General features: G+C 46.9%; 1 protein-coding gene across 8 annotated transcripts in view; it reads right to left on the reverse strand.

Annotated features, from left to right (window-relative positions):
• Asap1 (ArfGAP with SH3 domain, ankyrin repeat and PH domain 1) overlaps positions 1-16833 on the reverse strand; it is a 307170-nt gene that overhangs the window by 255173 nt on the left and 35164 nt on the right. The window lies entirely within an intron of this gene.

Consider the following 16833-nt stretch of genomic DNA (forward strand, 5'->3'; position numbering starts at 1 on the left):
CAGGCAGAGAACAGTGTAGCCAAACGCTGTCACCAGCCTCCCCTACCTACTAACCCCCGCCCACTACAGAAGGGCCCACAAGGTTCCTTATTCATTCTTTGCTACAGAAATGGCACTGTGCATCAATCTGGTCCGTAATCCACTTCTTTCTCACCTTAGTGGGCAGATTGCTCACTTCTCAAACCTCTCCTCACATGGACTGCAAGCTGAGAACAGACGCTCATAGCCAGTTGGGCCTGAGATTCATCTCTATCCCATACCCTCTATGGGAAAAAGATTCTTGGCAGCACACTGAAAGTCAGGGGGCTTGGAGCACCAATCTACCAGGAGTGAACATGGGGAACTTGCCTGGCTGAGAAGGGAGCCAGCAGAACAGAGGGCAGAGCACAAAGGGCCTACATGTGCCAGCCAGTGCTAAGTACGTCTAGGAAGTGGTGGGTTTGCAGCCACATGTGGGAGATAGTACAAATCTCAGGTGTATAAATGGGAGCTCATAGGATATTAGCTTGTTCAAGGCCATAGAGCACAGAAGGGCTAGAGAATCTTCCTGATAGGCAGGCATGTAGGTACCACCACCAAAGGAGAAACCAGTTCCCAGTTTCTTCAGTGGTATCCCTGCATCCAGGAGGATCTGAAGTCACCATCCTCCTGAGAGACATCGAATAGATGTATATAGATTATGCTATAGATGGTTATAGAATAGCACCATCGGCCATCTCCCTGTGAGGTGACAGGACTCTCTCCCAAAGCCCCTCAGAAGTTGGGCACCACAGGCAAACCTGCAGATTCCCTGGTTACTCTCAGGACATAGCTATGCCCCCTGCATAGAATTCAAAGTGAAGACTTACCCTTTGTGACATGACCATGAGTTCTTCTATTTGAACTCCAAGTCAGGGAAGCCGAAGCCCCTGGAGTTAAACATGCTATCAATGAGACAAGTCAACACCTCATCCTTTGCTAATAGCCACAGAAAATTACAGCAATTCAGGGGGTGACAGCCCCTGACCAGACAGACACAGAGATAAGATGGAATGACTTCATCATGAGGAGGGAAGGGCTTCTCTGATGAAGACAAAACTCTAGTTGCTTTCCCCTCTGCATGAGACAGACCTGCTCTCAGCAAGCAGCAATGACAACTGCCCAGGTATAAAACGAAGTTAACAGCCCTGCTAAGGAATTTACAACCGGCTGTAGACAAGTATTTGTCATGTGTTATAATTCTTATCTTCCAGCTACTACTCAGAGACCTATGGTTGTCAGCAAAGGGGAGCAGACAGAACACAGGAAGTCGGGTGTGAGTTGCAGATATGTACCTCTTATCTGAAGAAAACAGGGCAGATCTTACATCTGTGAATGAGTCCCCATGCCTTATGGATCCATTCATTAAATCCAATGACCAAGTGCCAGTCTAATCACTGGCTAGAACCAATGGCAGAGCAATAAGCAAGACAGATGACACCGACCTTCCAGAGGTCATAATGTACTGAAACAGAGACAGAAGGTGAGTGGGAAAAGCAAGATGGTGCCACACATTTATATGCACTGTGGGAATTAACAGGAGGCTTGATGGAGCCATAGGAAGCAAACAGCATAGCCTCTGGGTGTTCTTGCTAAAGCTCTATACCCAAGAAGCTCCAGGACTGGAAAGAATAGACTTTAATAAACCAAGAGAACTCTGCTCTGGCTAAACCACAGATAAACAAAGACGCACAGGCAGGACAGAGTGGAGCAAGCAGGGGAGTTACACAGGGACATGGGAAAGGATTCTTTAGTGTTCGGGGCCTGCCCTGCTTCCACACACCTCCTGTCCCCTTGGATCTGTAGCTTGTCACATCGGATTCCTGTCCACTCTCCCCAACAGGGTGGCTGACATCAAGGGGCAGAGATCTTGACCCACATTTCAGAGGAGACAATAGGTCCAAATTCTGTCTTTGATCCCATACAATTCACAGAACAAGAGAGCTCCAGCAGGAATGGGTAACAGCCGCAGTCTCTGACCACATGTACACCAACCCTGGAGTGGTTCCTGAGGAGAACGGGGCTATCCTCAGCTGATGGATGTTTGTCTGAGGTTATTCAAAGAGCCACGCAGACCAGAAGCTCCTGAATACAACCTCTCCCTCAACTCTGAGAACGGTCGGGTGATACTGGACTGTCCTCTCAGACTTTTCCATCATCGAGTTCACAGTGATTGAAAGAAGGCTGGGCATGTGACCCAAATTGGGAGATCCAATTCAGAGACTATGGGAGAGCTTCTGGAAAGCAAAGCGCTCTCTCTCTCTCCCTCTCCCTCTCCCTCTCCCTCTCCCTCTCCCTCTCTCTCTCCCTCTCTCCTGGGGCTGCTAACCCAGTAGCTATAAGGCAGGTGCTTCTGGAAGCACATGAAGATTAGGCCTATCCCCCATTTCCTGTCTCCGTCTCTGGTGCCTGGTCCACCATGATGTGAATAGCCCCCATTACATATGCACCCACCAGAGATGCTGTTCCAGCACGCACACCCTCCCTGCCACGGTCGACCTAAACTCCACAAACCATAAACCAACCCGTTTCCACCAGCTACCACAGGCACAGTAACACAAAAGTAACACAGACATGAGGGGGAGAGACTTGGTGTGAAACAGACAGAAAAGAACTTGAGAACAAACTGGAATCCAGTGGTTGCCAGGCCGTTTCCCCCTGAACCGTCACGTGAACAAAACTGCTTAAGCTGACCCAAGATGCTGTGAATGTTAATCAACAGAACTTGGTATTGACTATCAGACAAACCACTGGACATGTCTGAGACTTCCAGACAGACTTATCTGAGGAAGGAAGACCAACCCTGAGTATGAGTGTCTCCACCCCTCGGGTTGGGCATTCAGACTGAACAAAATTCACCCCTCTTGGCTTCCTATTGGTGGACACAACATTACCAGCTGTCTCTCATTCTTGCCACCATGCCTTCTAGGCCACAAGACAAATCAACCCTTCCTTACTTTCTTACACAGCCTTTGTCAGATATGTTGTCGAATTAAGGAGAAAGGTAATATTACAGTTGGATCTAAAACTGCTCACACACACACAGGTAACATGCTCCCTCACAATTAAGACTGCAGCTCTCTCCACCTCAACTTGGCCATTCCATCCTAAGAACCGAGTGGGACTCATGGGAACTCACACAGCAACCTGGCTGACTTTCTTAGGACCACTGAGCTAAGACCTGGGCCTGAAGCCTGGTAGACACACGCAGTACCCTCTTATCTGAAGGTAACTCCATTCCCACTGTCTGGAAGTTTCTAACACAGCTCAAAGCCAGCTCACCTCAGCCAGGAGCTTCAGTTCCAGAGCCTAACGGTTAATTATCTTACTGTTAATGAAAAGGAGAAGCGATGAGCTGTGGCCCAGCTCACTGCAGCCAGCCGTGTTAATGATCTGTCTGCAGTTCCTTTGTAAACCGTAAACCTCCCTTTTCAAAAGTTCTGTGGCTTGGCCAAAACAGTCACTCTCGATTTCAGCTTAGCACACACATTTTGATTCTGGAAGTGATGTCACTGCTTGAGTTATTAATTTGCAGGAAAACCCATGTACTTGGTTAGAATCACCAAAGACCCCCTTTCAGAAGGACACTGTACAGTTTGTTCTTGTAAACAAACAAACAAACAAAATTCCCTACCCAAATCTGTACAATGCATTGATTAACTTTAATATGGACAGGCTATCTAAAACTGCTGTTTCCCTTGAGGTGTCTTAGAAAGTCCTAATACTTCAGATGACCAGCAAGGACAACTGGGAGAACCAGGACCAAGGTCCATGATGAAAGCCCAGGTTCCATCTAATTGTCAGTCACTTGGAGATACATATGAATATTTTCTCACCAGTGATAGACTCCATAAAGAACAGGCCTAAGATCTGACCGTTTATGTTCATGCTTGACTGAGCAGGGGTTACCAGATGTGCCTATCCTACATGTCAAGTACTAGTAGATATGCACCCAGTGGGTTTGTCTTATGGTGGGGATGTCAGACATACACAAAGATAATAACTCGGATAACTAGGAGAAAACCACAGGGAGGAAGCTGGGGAGATGGACCAGCTGGTGAGGTGCTTCCTGTACAAGCACGAGGCCATGACTTCGGGTCCTTGACATGCACGTACAAAGCTGGGTGCGTATCTCCTAGTGCTAGAGAGGCAGAGACAAAAGGCTCTCTAGACAACAAGCCAGCAAAACCAGGCTAATTAAATTGGTGAGCTCAAGACTCAGTGATAGATCTGATAGATCCTATCTTTTAAAAAAGGTGGAAATGGGTTGAAGAAGACACCAGACATTGACCTCTGGTCTCCACAACCAAGTGTGTGGACATATACATGAACACACACGCACACACACACACACACACACACACCACTCATAGGCACATATAAAGAGGAAAAAAGAAGAGGAAAGAAAACACAGAGGGAACAGCCACAGAGAAGACAGGCTATAGAGTAGGTAAAGCACTGTCTGAGGGGCTTTCTTTTTTTTTTTTTTTAAAGTTTTATTTTATGTATGGGAGTACACTGTAGCTATTTTCAGACACACCAGAAAAGGACATCAGATGCCATTACAGATGGTCATAAGCCACCATGTGGTTGCTGGGAATTGAACTCAGGACCTCTGGAAGAGCAGTCAGTGCTCTTAACCACTGAGCCATCTCTCCAGCCCGAGGGGCTTTCAATTCAACTAAGATATGGGGATCTGAACACCAGGATTCCCGTGTCAGGGGATACAGAGAAAGGGGCTCGAAAGACAGAAGAGCAACATGAAGCAGAAACTAGACAGGCCAACACTTGTGAGAAACACAGAGGAGGCCAGTGAGTATGTTTAGAAGCAGGGTAGGGGTGTGGGTCTACGCAGCACAGCAAAGGGGCAGGATTCAACACAGCACACTTTAATGTCATGTGGAAACAAGAAGAACCAGCCATAGTGGACATGACATCTGAACATCCCTGATCTGAAATGCTCAGGGCCAGGTGTGTTTGAGTTTTCAGATTTTTCTTGATTTTGATATTTGCATATATGGAAGGAAATACCTTGGGGATAGACTCAGGTCTAAACATGAAATTCATTTATGTTTCATCAACATTTCATAGACACAGCCAGAAGGTCTTCAAATGTTCTTAATACCTGCACAAAATCGTGGCGTGGAATTTCCCACTTGTGGCATCACGTTCAAGGCTCAAAGGCTTTCTGATTTTGAAGCATTTTAGTTCTGAGATGTTTTGAATGGGATGCTTAACCTTCGTCGAGTTGGAGGGGCCCGCTGAGAGTTAATGTTGCACTTGGGCTATGAGGTCTAAAACTTGGAGATAGAATGTGGAAGTCACTGTGCTACAGACAACTTCAAAGGCATGCCAGGATTGGTTGGAACAAGGTACACTCAGAAAGAACATACAGGAACCAGAGGACATCCAGGTGGGTGTGGACTATGCAAACTCAAGCACCACTGTTCTCAGAGTGGGCAGCTGGGTCAAGTGACTCTTGGAAGCTCAGCTGACTGTAAGGTGAGAGTCACAGAAGGCATGAGGTTTACCATCAAAGGGCTTTCCTTAGAGTCTGAGATATGTGAGAATTACAGGCTCCAGGGTCAACCACCCACAACTGGGTTCAACTCCTGCCATCTACCAGCACTGGGCTCTTAGGCCATTTTCTAGACCCTATGCAAATACTTATTCCGTCTCCTCACAAGGTTGCTGTCTGGCTGAAAGTAAACCAACAGCGAGTGCTTAGAAGACAGAGAGCAATGCTTGGCTCGTGCCGTGCACATGTTAAGTACCTGCTGCTGTGCTTTTCCTGTTCTAATTTATGCCAAGTAACAACTGCATACTTGGCATGTGTTTTCTTAGGCGAGGGACAGTGCTACACCCACTTGATGGATTAAGAAAGGGGCCTAGAAATACCAAGTGAGGTCTCAGGTGGACTCAGCATTCACAACCAGGTCAGTACTGAGTGCTCTTAATTACTGCTGGCAATCCCATTTTTTGATGCCAAGATGTCTGGTTAAAGGGCCCGTGTAAGAAAACTAGCTGACTAATGCATTAATTGTGCTTCATCTTGCCTGCCCACAGGTAATCATTTGCTTTTACATTAGTGCTAGCATGTCTGACAGAGATGCATATACACTGTGTCATAAGGCCATTTTGCTGTTGTGCAAACATCAAACTCACACAAACCCAGATGGTATGTCAGTAGGCACTGGCCATGGCCTCCAGAAGCAGTCAAGAGGCACAATAAATGTGAGATGTGCAAGCCTGCTGTAGGCCGAACACTCAAGATTCTGTGATGGCAGAATGTTTCTCTTGGTAATAGTAGGTCACTCTAAAATAGTCATAAAGAGTGTAGTAAATATATAAACAAATAGTGCAAGCTTCATTATCTCCGTCTAGTAGGAAGCACATCATGGTATGTGCTGTTCTTTAACACGACTGGCTATGCAGGGGGTCTGCTTACAGCATCAGCACCCACACGTGCATGCACAGCACAGTGACAGGATGTGACAATCGTAACATGCCCTACTCTTACAGGACCACCGTTCCATATCCCATGTGGTTGCTCAGAAACTGTTAATGCAATATATGACTCCAGCTAGTAGAAAAGCAAATCTTACCTTGCATTTCACGAAAAGATACAGAAGTTGAGGGCTAGGAGGCACTTCTCAGATGGCCCTTGTATCTGACTCACATGCGGTGATTACGTGCAGATTCCTGGCTCTACTACAAACCTAAAGAACCAGACATACCAGAGGGAGGCACGGGAAAGCCTCTTGGTCACTAGCTCCCCAGGTGGTGCAAGGCCCACTCAAGCCTGCAAGAAGGCAGAGGATGTGTCTGTTTGCTGTAGGATCCAACACAGCAGCCACAAATATGGCTCGTTCAAATGTAAACGTAAATTCATTAAAATTAAACAGATATTAAAAATGCGCTCTCTCCATCCATTAGATGCACTGTAAGAACACATGGCTAGCAGATGCAACAGGCCAACGTGTCTATGATCGTAGAAATTACGGGAAATTCCTTCCAGACTAAGCATTCTGGGACTCTTAAGTCAGAGTTAAATTCGGAATTTCACATGCTTCACACCAAGGCACAAAACTCAGTCAGCATTTGCTGCCTTTTTTCTTCCTCCATTCAAGGCATAAGAATGTATAAATTATTAGCCCACTAGGATATATTATCAACCCTATTATACTGGTCTGAAATCACCTATTTGCATATTTATTTTCTCCAACACACCCTGAATGTCTTGAAGGCAGGAAGCATACAACAATTACTTAGGTCTATTATTCTCCATGCCTAGGGCTTAAATAAATGGCCAGAATTACTTAATTGGTCTAGACAACATAAGAGAAGTAAGAAGCTGGCTGCTTTGTTCCAGCTGAAAGCCTCCATACCTGTGAGAATGGCTACTATCATGAAAGCAGAAATTTACAAGGAATGGCAATGAGTAGGGAAGCTAGGAGCCCTTCCCTTCGCTGGCGGAAACGCCATCCGTGTGTCTGCTATGGAAAACAGCAGAGTGGCTTCTCGAGACAACTAGCATAGAATTACCACCCAACCCAGCAATCCACTTCTGTGCATACACCCAAAAGAACTAGAAGGAGAGACTCCAACAGATATTTGTACATCCCAGTTCACAGCGAAGTTACTCAGAATGGGTGCAAATAACCCACTGTCTGTGAATGAATGAATGGTGGATGAAGAAAAGATCACCACACGCACATGAACACAGGAACGCGTGCGCGCGCGCGCGCGCGCGCGCGCACACACACACACACACACACACACACACACACACACACACACACGGGGAATTCTGGCCATTCTGGAACATTAATGAGTCTTGAAAACACTATTTTAAGTGAAATTCATCACAAAAAAGAGCAAATATCATATAATGCTGTTTATACAAGTTACCTTGGATGCACAGATTCATGGATAGAAAGCAAACTGGAGGTTGCCAAAGGTTGAGTGAGAAAGAATGTGGAGCTAGCATTCGATGGATACAGAGTGGCAAAGGCTGGAAGGCTGTGTCTGTTTGCCTTTGGCTGTTTTACAGTTGCACCACCAAACCCAGGGCCTTGCGTGTGCCAGGAAAAGTGCTTTCCCACTAAACCACACCCCAGCCCCAGAAATTCAGTTTTGCAAGCTTCAGACATTCTAGAAATGGGGAGTGGTGACAGTTTTACAGCAGCGTGACTGCACTTATTAGTAGAGAAGTATGTCCTTAAAAACAAGTGACCATTTTCTTATGTATAATTTACCACAATTTAAAAGTTGTAATCGTTTTTTTTTTTTGAAAAAAAGCATTGACTGGTACCAGCCCGAGGAAATATGTCGAGTGTCACACCTTTGAGATGTGAAAGAATTTTGGTTCCATCCCTGTCCTGTCATACGTTGGGTAGGTACTGGGACAGGAGGAAGGTAATGGCAAGATGAGACATGGCGGTGTTGTCATAAGCCTGGCCTGTCATTTTTCTTGACTCACTTGCCTCTAACAGTCTTCCCCAGTGGCACTCAATTTAGCTGGTCACTAAGAACTCCTCCTCACAAAGGCTTTACATAGTGGGGGGCTCTCTGATAATAGATGTCTGAGAGCCAGGTCAAGGCTATGAAGGCTGAGCCTGAGCTGCCCTCCCCAGTGCATAGTGTTTGCATTCTACTTCCTGTGGCTACCTATCTCAGGTTCCACTTGGCTTCTCAGCTAACGTTTGCTGAGTGACAGCAAGCTAGTCCCTTCAAATAAGACACTGAGTAGGGAGAAGATGTGTGTGTTTCCAATCTTTCCCTAGGAACAGTGTGCCGTGGCTTAAGTAGAGGATCAGTAGCCATTAACATTTAGTAAGCTCCTAATACATGTCAGATGCTAGGCCTGAGCTTCATAAGCTGCTTCCCATCTAATTCTCAGAGCAAGCCAATGGCTGAGGGACATGACTGATTGCCACTGTCCTGTCCCTACCCTCAGAGGAGGAGCCTGAGATGCACAGGAACTAGGTCACATCCCTCAGAATAAAACTCCTTACCTTTACACAACAGTCCAGACGCCATGTTATTCTCCTAACTTTAAAAAGTGATCATCAGGAGGCTGGAGAGATGGCTCAGTGGTTAAAAGCCCTGGCTTGCTTACTATGTATGGGTCAGGGAATCCTTTCAATTCTCAGCAACCACATGGTGGCTTACAACCATCTGTAATGAGTTCTGATGCCCTCTTTTGGCCTGCAGGTATACATGCAGACAGAGCACTCATTTACATAAAATAAATAAATAAATCTTAGAGGTTGCCGGGATGGCTCAGTAGTTAAGAGCACTGGCTGCTCTTCCAGAGGATCTGAGTTCAATTCCGAGCACCCACCTGGTGGCTTACTACTATCTCTAATGGGATCTGATGCCCTCTTCTGTCATGCAGGCATACATGCAATCTCATTGCTCGATCTGTTTTTCACCCATTGCAGGGACAGCCTTTTACCTGGTTTGTAACTGTAGCCCATTTGAAATGCTGCTCCCCCGGCCCCTCCCGACATCTTTGTGAGAGGTAGCTTTCGGTGTTAATGAAGGGGGATTTGTGCTGGTCAGTCTTGACTGCTGACTTGATTATGATTTAAAATCAGTAGGAGACAGACTTCTGGGTATGTCTGTGGGGGAGCTTCCAGATTGGGTTAATGGAGGATGAAAGACCTCCCCTAAATGTGGCCTTCAGAACCATCCCATGAGCTGAGAACTTGGACTGAACAAAAAGAAGGTGAGCCGAGAGCCAGCATTCATCTCTCTGCTTCCTGACACAGATGCAATGTGTCCACAGCCCCACCCCAATGCTGCCGTGCCTTCCCCACAATGAGGGCCTGTGCGTGTGACCTGTGAAATCCTTCCCTCCTTAAGCTGCGTTTATGAAGGACTTTGTCACATCAACAATTAAAGTGACTAATACACATTCCTGAGGGAAGTGATGGCAAAATGCTTTGAGGATGAAAGTCCCAACAGTGTGAACTTGGGCCTTTTGGGCCTTTACTATGGGACTTACACTGAATAGGGCTAGACTGATGACTTTTGGGGCTGGGGGTGGGGACATAGTACATCTTGGCATATCCCAGTGCAGGGAGCTAATGCTTGCTTACTATGGGCCAGGTAATCCTTCCAACATTGCTTGATTCTAGCTTCCCTCACAAAGACCCCTAGCATCAAAGGACAGATAAGATGCCCAGGGCAGACTGGCAAGGAAATGTGCCCAGGTCACACAACCAGCCTGCATTGTCGGTAGGGAATCTACCAGCCTAGGAAACCACACTGGTGACAGCAGCTAGGGAGGAGCCCTCCTACCAGCATGGAATCCCACAGGGACTTCCTGCTAATGCATGAGGGAACATTCACCAGTCAAGTTCCCAGCTAGAAATCAGAAACACCCATCCAAGTGATCAATGGTGCCTCTCTCCAGATGGACGTGTACCCTTTACCTATAAAGACAGCACTGAAAGAGGGTAGGGTGGTAACCCAGATGTCAGAGCCTCACACCACATCATGAATGATGTTGTAATATGCTGTATTGCCCCATAAAAGTTAAGTCTCAACTATCAGCATTCATGAATGTGACCATTCATTTGAAACCAGGATCTTTAAGCTGTGCGTGCTGCCATTCACCTGTAATCCTAATACCTGGGAGGTAAAACCAGAAAGACCAGGGGTCCAAAGGCCAAACTTTAGCTCCATAACAAATTCAGGGCAGCCTGGGCTAATAAGACCCTATCTCAAAAAGCAAATAAACATACAAACAAACAAACAACAACAACAAAAGCCAGGATTTTTGCAGGTAGAATCAGGTATACATTTAGGTGAGGCCACAGGGAAGCAGAAAGCACCCTAAGTCTAGCATGACTGCAGTTCTTACAGGAAGGAGAAAAGACTTACTCTGTTGCAGAAACAGGTAGCATAACTGCCAGCCCAGAAGCACCAAGGTCAGACAGCAAATTCAGAAGCTGGGGGTAAAGCAAGGAGGGCATCTCTCTGCAGGCCTCAGAGACTATGACCTACTGACCCCTGCCTTCTGAAATGCAGAACAGGACCATCTCTGTTGGCTAAAACCAACCTGCGGGGACTTCAACAGCCCGAGGAAGCTCACTGTGCTGTCCTACCTCTGAGTTCCAATAAATGGAAGCGTGTGTCAGTCATCTTCGTATCCCAGCAGCTGGTACAGTTCCTGCCACTTCACGGTGGGTCTCAGTGAGTGGAGTGAGCAGGTGAGAAAAAAATGAAGGATGGAGTATTTCTTTTTCTTTTCTTTCTTCTTTTTTTTTTGAGAAAACATCTCTTTTTAATTTAATTTTTACTTCATGTGCATTTATGCGTTTTGCTGTTTTTCCTGCATGTATGTCTGTGTGACGGTGTTGGGTGTCCTGGATTTGGAGTTGCAGGCATTTGTGACCTGCCATATAGGTGCTGGCTATTGAACCCAGTCCTCTGGAAGAGCAGGCAGTGCTCTTAACTACTGAGCCATCTTTCCTGCACTTTCAAGAGGTTGCTCGGAAGAATCTTAGTGACACAGCACTTGCTTCCACACAAGGAAAATCAAAACAGAAGCAAGAGTCTGGGAGGTAGAACCAAATCTATGCTACTAAGATCCCTGAGAAAACAGGACTTGGTATATTTTATATATACACACATACACACATTCACACATACACTCACACACAAAATACACATTCACACACATATATGTACACACACACATACACATATTTACACATACACACAATAATGCATTCACACAATATGTACATACTCACATGCACACGCACACACACACACAGAAGCAGAAGGGGCTTTGCTGTGGGAGGAAGAAGTCACTGTGAAGAGAGGTGAGGAAGAATGGAGGGGGGGGTAGTCTTGTAGTCTGAAAATGACCATTATACAGGGAGTTTTGTATATGAAAATGCCTGAATGAAACCCATTATTACATATGTTAACAAAAAGAGAAAATGTAGGCTTTTGAAGCAACAACTGAGCATAAGTGATGCTCACAGAGGCTTGGCCCTTGGCGCTTCTCTCTTATTTCCAGGAGTCTGCACAGGGCCCAGCATGTTGCAGCTTTCTACTTTCTAAAAGGGAAAGAGAGAAGGAGGGTGGAGAGAGGGAGGGAAGGAGGGAGGGAGGCAGGGAGGGAGGGGGAACAGGATCATACTTTGCCTGCTCTCAGTTTGGGGAGAATACTGTAACTGAGGAACAGCCAAAACTGAAAAGTAGCCTAAGGAATTTTAGACGACTTCAATTAGATCGAAAGGCCCTTCACAATGGAACTTACAAACTGTTTTTCTATCACGCGTTTCTTTTTCTTTCCCACCCAGACCCCTAAGGCATCCTGACCCTTTCAGCTATGTTAGAAATGCAGAGTTGAAAGGTCAGTCTTGTGTTTGGCTTCTGGGACACGTTTCCTGCCCATGTGCAGCACACATTCCTGACCCCCTGCCCTGTGGTCAAAAAGGGACATCAGCTGGATGCAGGGAAATTCAATTCAGGCTAGCAGCCGGCAGCAGGACAGCGACAGAGTCTGCTCTGACATTTGGAAGGCAGAGGACTTTCCCAGGGCTTGGCTTTGGACGGTTGCAAGCTGAAGTTAGGTCATTTGTATGTACGGAGGAAAACCCTAGAAGCAATGCCAGCTGGTTTCTGAATCCCCCTCGGTCCAGTGGGCTGCTTTCCTGCCTTCCTGGGGTCATCACAGTGTCAAACAGGGACACTCTCGTTCCTTTCCCATCACACTTCTCCAGCCATGACACCTGCACCGCCGGGGGTGGGGGCGGGGGGATGATCTTATTCATTCGCTCCTTCATTCACAGTCTTGACTAATTTAGGAAGTCTCCACTCCTATTCTTGCCTTTTCCACATTGAATTCTCAGCTAGGGTGCAGCCTGCTTGGAGTGCCAGGCAGCTCCTAACTGTGACAGCGACAGACAAGACAAGAAAAGCTGACCCCTTCCGGGGTAGAGAAGGCTGCTTTATATGGCTGAACATGGGCCACACGTGGCCGGACTACCCGCAAATGTGGGAAATTTTCTCTACCGGTCAGTCACTCAGTGGACTGGTTAGGCTGGCTTCCAGCCCCACCCTGTGGCCCCAGGGCATCCCTGAACCTAATCTGAAGACTCTGGTGCTCATCTCTTGGAGACAGCGCTCCACAAGACAGGCTGCATCATCTGCATGTGCCCTGCATCCCAGTTCCTAGGTCCTCGGGAATATGCAGGAGATTTTGTCCCTTCACTGAGAGAAGGAACTAAGTAATAGATATTCAAGTCTTCGGATCACAGTCCAGAGCACGAGCTTTGCAAGCACCTGCGTGACGCCACTCAGGTCCCATCGCTTGGCAGCTGAGGTACACGTAATGTGTGCACAGGGACACACATGTGTGTACATCTGTATGTAGGCCAGAGGTTCATGATTTAGTCTCCCTCAATTGCTCTCCACCTGAATTTTTGAGTCAGGGTCTCTCACTAAACCCGGAACTCATAGTAGAGATAGATTGGCTGTGTCTGCCTCCTGAGCACTGAGGTGACAGACATATGTGCCACTACGCCTGGCCTTCTCATTTGGTTTCAGGAACTTAAACTCAGACCCTCAGGCTCACACAGCACACACTTTACCAATTAAGACATCGGTGTACCCTTAAGGACATGTTTTCCTAGAGTAGAAGTTAAACACACAGAACCGTCTGTCTTAAGTGGAATTTTACACATGAAGAAGCCAGCACTTGCACCATGCCTGTCACATCTGCTCCGTTCCAGCCACTGTCTCCCTCTTGTCTTCAGAATGGAGGCTTACTATACACTGAGACTCAAAGGCAGGAAATCTATGTCAGGGCGCACGGGGTATGAGAAGTAGCACTGCACCAGGAAGTGGAAGGCATAGAGGGAGGAGCCACGGCACTGATGGAAGTGTCAGGACGGTGAGAATGGGAGCAGTGGACGCTACAGCAGCAGCAACAGCAGTGGTGATAGTAGGAGAGGCAGGAGAAGGCAGGCGTGCATGGTGGAGGGGCGACTGGTCGTTAAGCATCACCACAGACTGAAGACACCAGGCACAGGGCTAGGGCTTGCTTCTGCTCATTCACTGTTCACAAGAACGCTTAGTGGAGCTGTATGGATGGGCTTCACAGATAAAAAATGCTGAAGTCCAGAGGGATCAGGAGATTGTCAACGTCACCTGAGTTGTGTCCAGCAATTAGGACGCCAGCAGTCTGGCTAAGAGAATATCTTCTCAGCAGCAGTCACTGAGTGAGAAGTAGCGTACTCAAAGATGGGTCTTCTAGGGTTCCTTCCCTCCTTCTATGCTAACAACACAGGCTGGTGAGCATACTCTCACTGAATAAAGATTATATTTTAACCAAGTTTTTTTTGCAACTAATTCTAAACACAGGATTAAACTTTGGCCAACAAGATACATGCAGAAGCAGCATATACCCTGCCTTTCTTCTTGGTTTGTTTGTTTATTTGCCTCTGGTCTGATGGCCAGGGAAGAAGCAGCTGGCATGGCACAATAAGAGCCTTGGATATGGGAAGTCACACAGCAGAGAAACAAGGAAAGACCTCACAGATCACTGCGGTTCGCTCTACTATCTGTGTCTAAACTTTTAGAAAAGAAAGTGTACACTGTATTTTTTCTCATATGTGTGTGCGTGCGTGCGTGCGTTTGTGTGTGTGTGTGATTAATGTCAGGAGTCCTTTCACCAAGTGCTTACTTAGTCTTGGTAGTCAGCTTGTTCCAAGGATCCTGTTTCCATTTTCCAAGGCCAGAATCACCCACAGAGTACCACACCCACCTAACACTCACCTGGGCTCTAGGATCTGACCTGCAATCCTGACGCTCTCACAGCAAGTGCTTTAACTGCTGAGTCCATCTCCAGCCCCATTTCCTATGTTTTCAAAGCCCAGGGCCCCTTGGGTTTTAGAGTATTCATAGCAAAACCTAAGTCCAACAATGCCACGACTTCTTACAACTACAGTACAATTCATAATGCCTTAAGAGGATACCTACAAAATTAATACCACTTTGTAAGGTACTCTTGACTTCACAAACAAAACATAATAAAACAACGGGATTTGAAAAATCTATTTGTAATAGATGAACTATGAAAGCAGGCACCTACAGCCTTGTTTCCTCGGAAGCAGGCTCTTGTCACCTCATGTCTGGGTCACATCCAAAGCCTCAGTTTTGATTCCTCGCTCACTTCTCCCACCCATTCAGAGTGTGTGTGTGTGTGTGTGTGTGTGTGTGTGTGTGTGTGTGTGTGTGAAGCATGTACCTGCAGATACCACAGCTTTATGCCCAACGTCTCTTAATGAATCTGGCTTATATTTGTCTAGATTGGCTGGCCAGAAAGCTTCAAATAAATATCCACCACCAACACCAACACCACAACCATCACCACCACCACCAACAAAATCACCACCACCACCACCACCCCCCCACCGCCCCCCCACCCCCCCACCATCACCACCACCACCGCCCCAACACCACCACCCCACCACCACCACCACCAATCCTCATCCGGCCAACCCCCATCCACCTAGCGCTAGAGTTGCAGACTCATACTACTTTGGTCCTGCCCAGCTTTTATGGGTGCTGGAGATCTGGGTCCTCAGGCTTGCACAGGGACCCAATTTTACTAACTGGGCCATCTTCCTAGCTCTCCATTTAGAATATTTTTGCTTATCCAACCATCCTTAAGATTTGTTTTTAGCCTATAAAGGAAATAATTGTTGCATTCTGTGTACCTACCTTATCCACACACTTGATTGCGTAACTTTTCTAGCCTGTGCCAAAAAAATCTGAAACATAAATGTTTATCCTGCCCCTTTCCTAGATAAGAGAGCAGAAGTAAGAGATAAGGTCGATGGCTCAACTAAGATCATACAAACCTGAACCCGGGCCAGGAACCAGCCACTCCCGCCAGTACTAGCATGCACTCCTCTCACAGCACTGACTTCCAGGCCACACCAGTCACAGAAAACCAACCCGTGCCAGTCAACCCTCATGATTTTACACACTTCTTGATGCACTTCCTGAGCAGTCAGACTTATAATGGACCACTAAAGCTGAACTTCTTGGCCTCTCCTTATCCGCCCCAATTCTAGGACTCAGTATTCCCAGCTGCCAAATTGGTAAACCTTTCATAACAGAATGATGTAGACTGGGGGGGGGGGGCACAGGGCCAGAGAAAATGACTTAAAATCCAGCTGGGAGAGCTATTTGCCAGTGCAATCATTCCTACCCAGCAGGACAGATGGGTGGACAGGATGTAACCATCTCCAAAGAAGTGCAACTGACTAGAGCAGTATACAGAATACAGTATACAGTATACAGAACGTTCCCGACCACTTTCTGATACAATTCCTGCCCCTCCCCCTCTCCCTCACCACGCACTTCCTTAGGACTAAACTCAACAGGTGATGAATCCGAACGGTGTGGAAAGGCTGACATGGAGCACAGTTGGTTGAGTGCTTGCCTACCATGCAGGAAGACCTGGTGCCACCCCCATCAATCAGGCATGGCAGTGACGCCTGGAACCCCTGCAGTGAAGAGGTGCAGTTAAGAGGAAGGATCAGAAGTTCAAAGTCAACCCCAGCTACTTGTTCCAGTCAAAACCAGCCTCGGGCTACAGGAGATCCTGTCTCAACAAGCAAAGAGGGTGGAGATGGCTTGGTAGGTAAGGGTGTTTGTTCCTGGGTCCAAGAATCTAAGCTGGATTCCAAGAATCTACGTGGTGGAAGGAGAAGACCAACCCCAAAACTTATCCTCTGACATCTACATGTACGTCATAAAATAACACATGCATAAATT

This window comes from Rattus norvegicus, chromosome 7 (genome assembly GCF_036323735.1).
Source record: "Rattus norvegicus strain BN/NHsdMcwi chromosome 7, GRCr8, whole genome shotgun sequence".
Classification (NCBI taxonomy): Eukaryota; Metazoa; Chordata; class Mammalia; order Rodentia; family Muridae; genus Rattus; species Rattus norvegicus.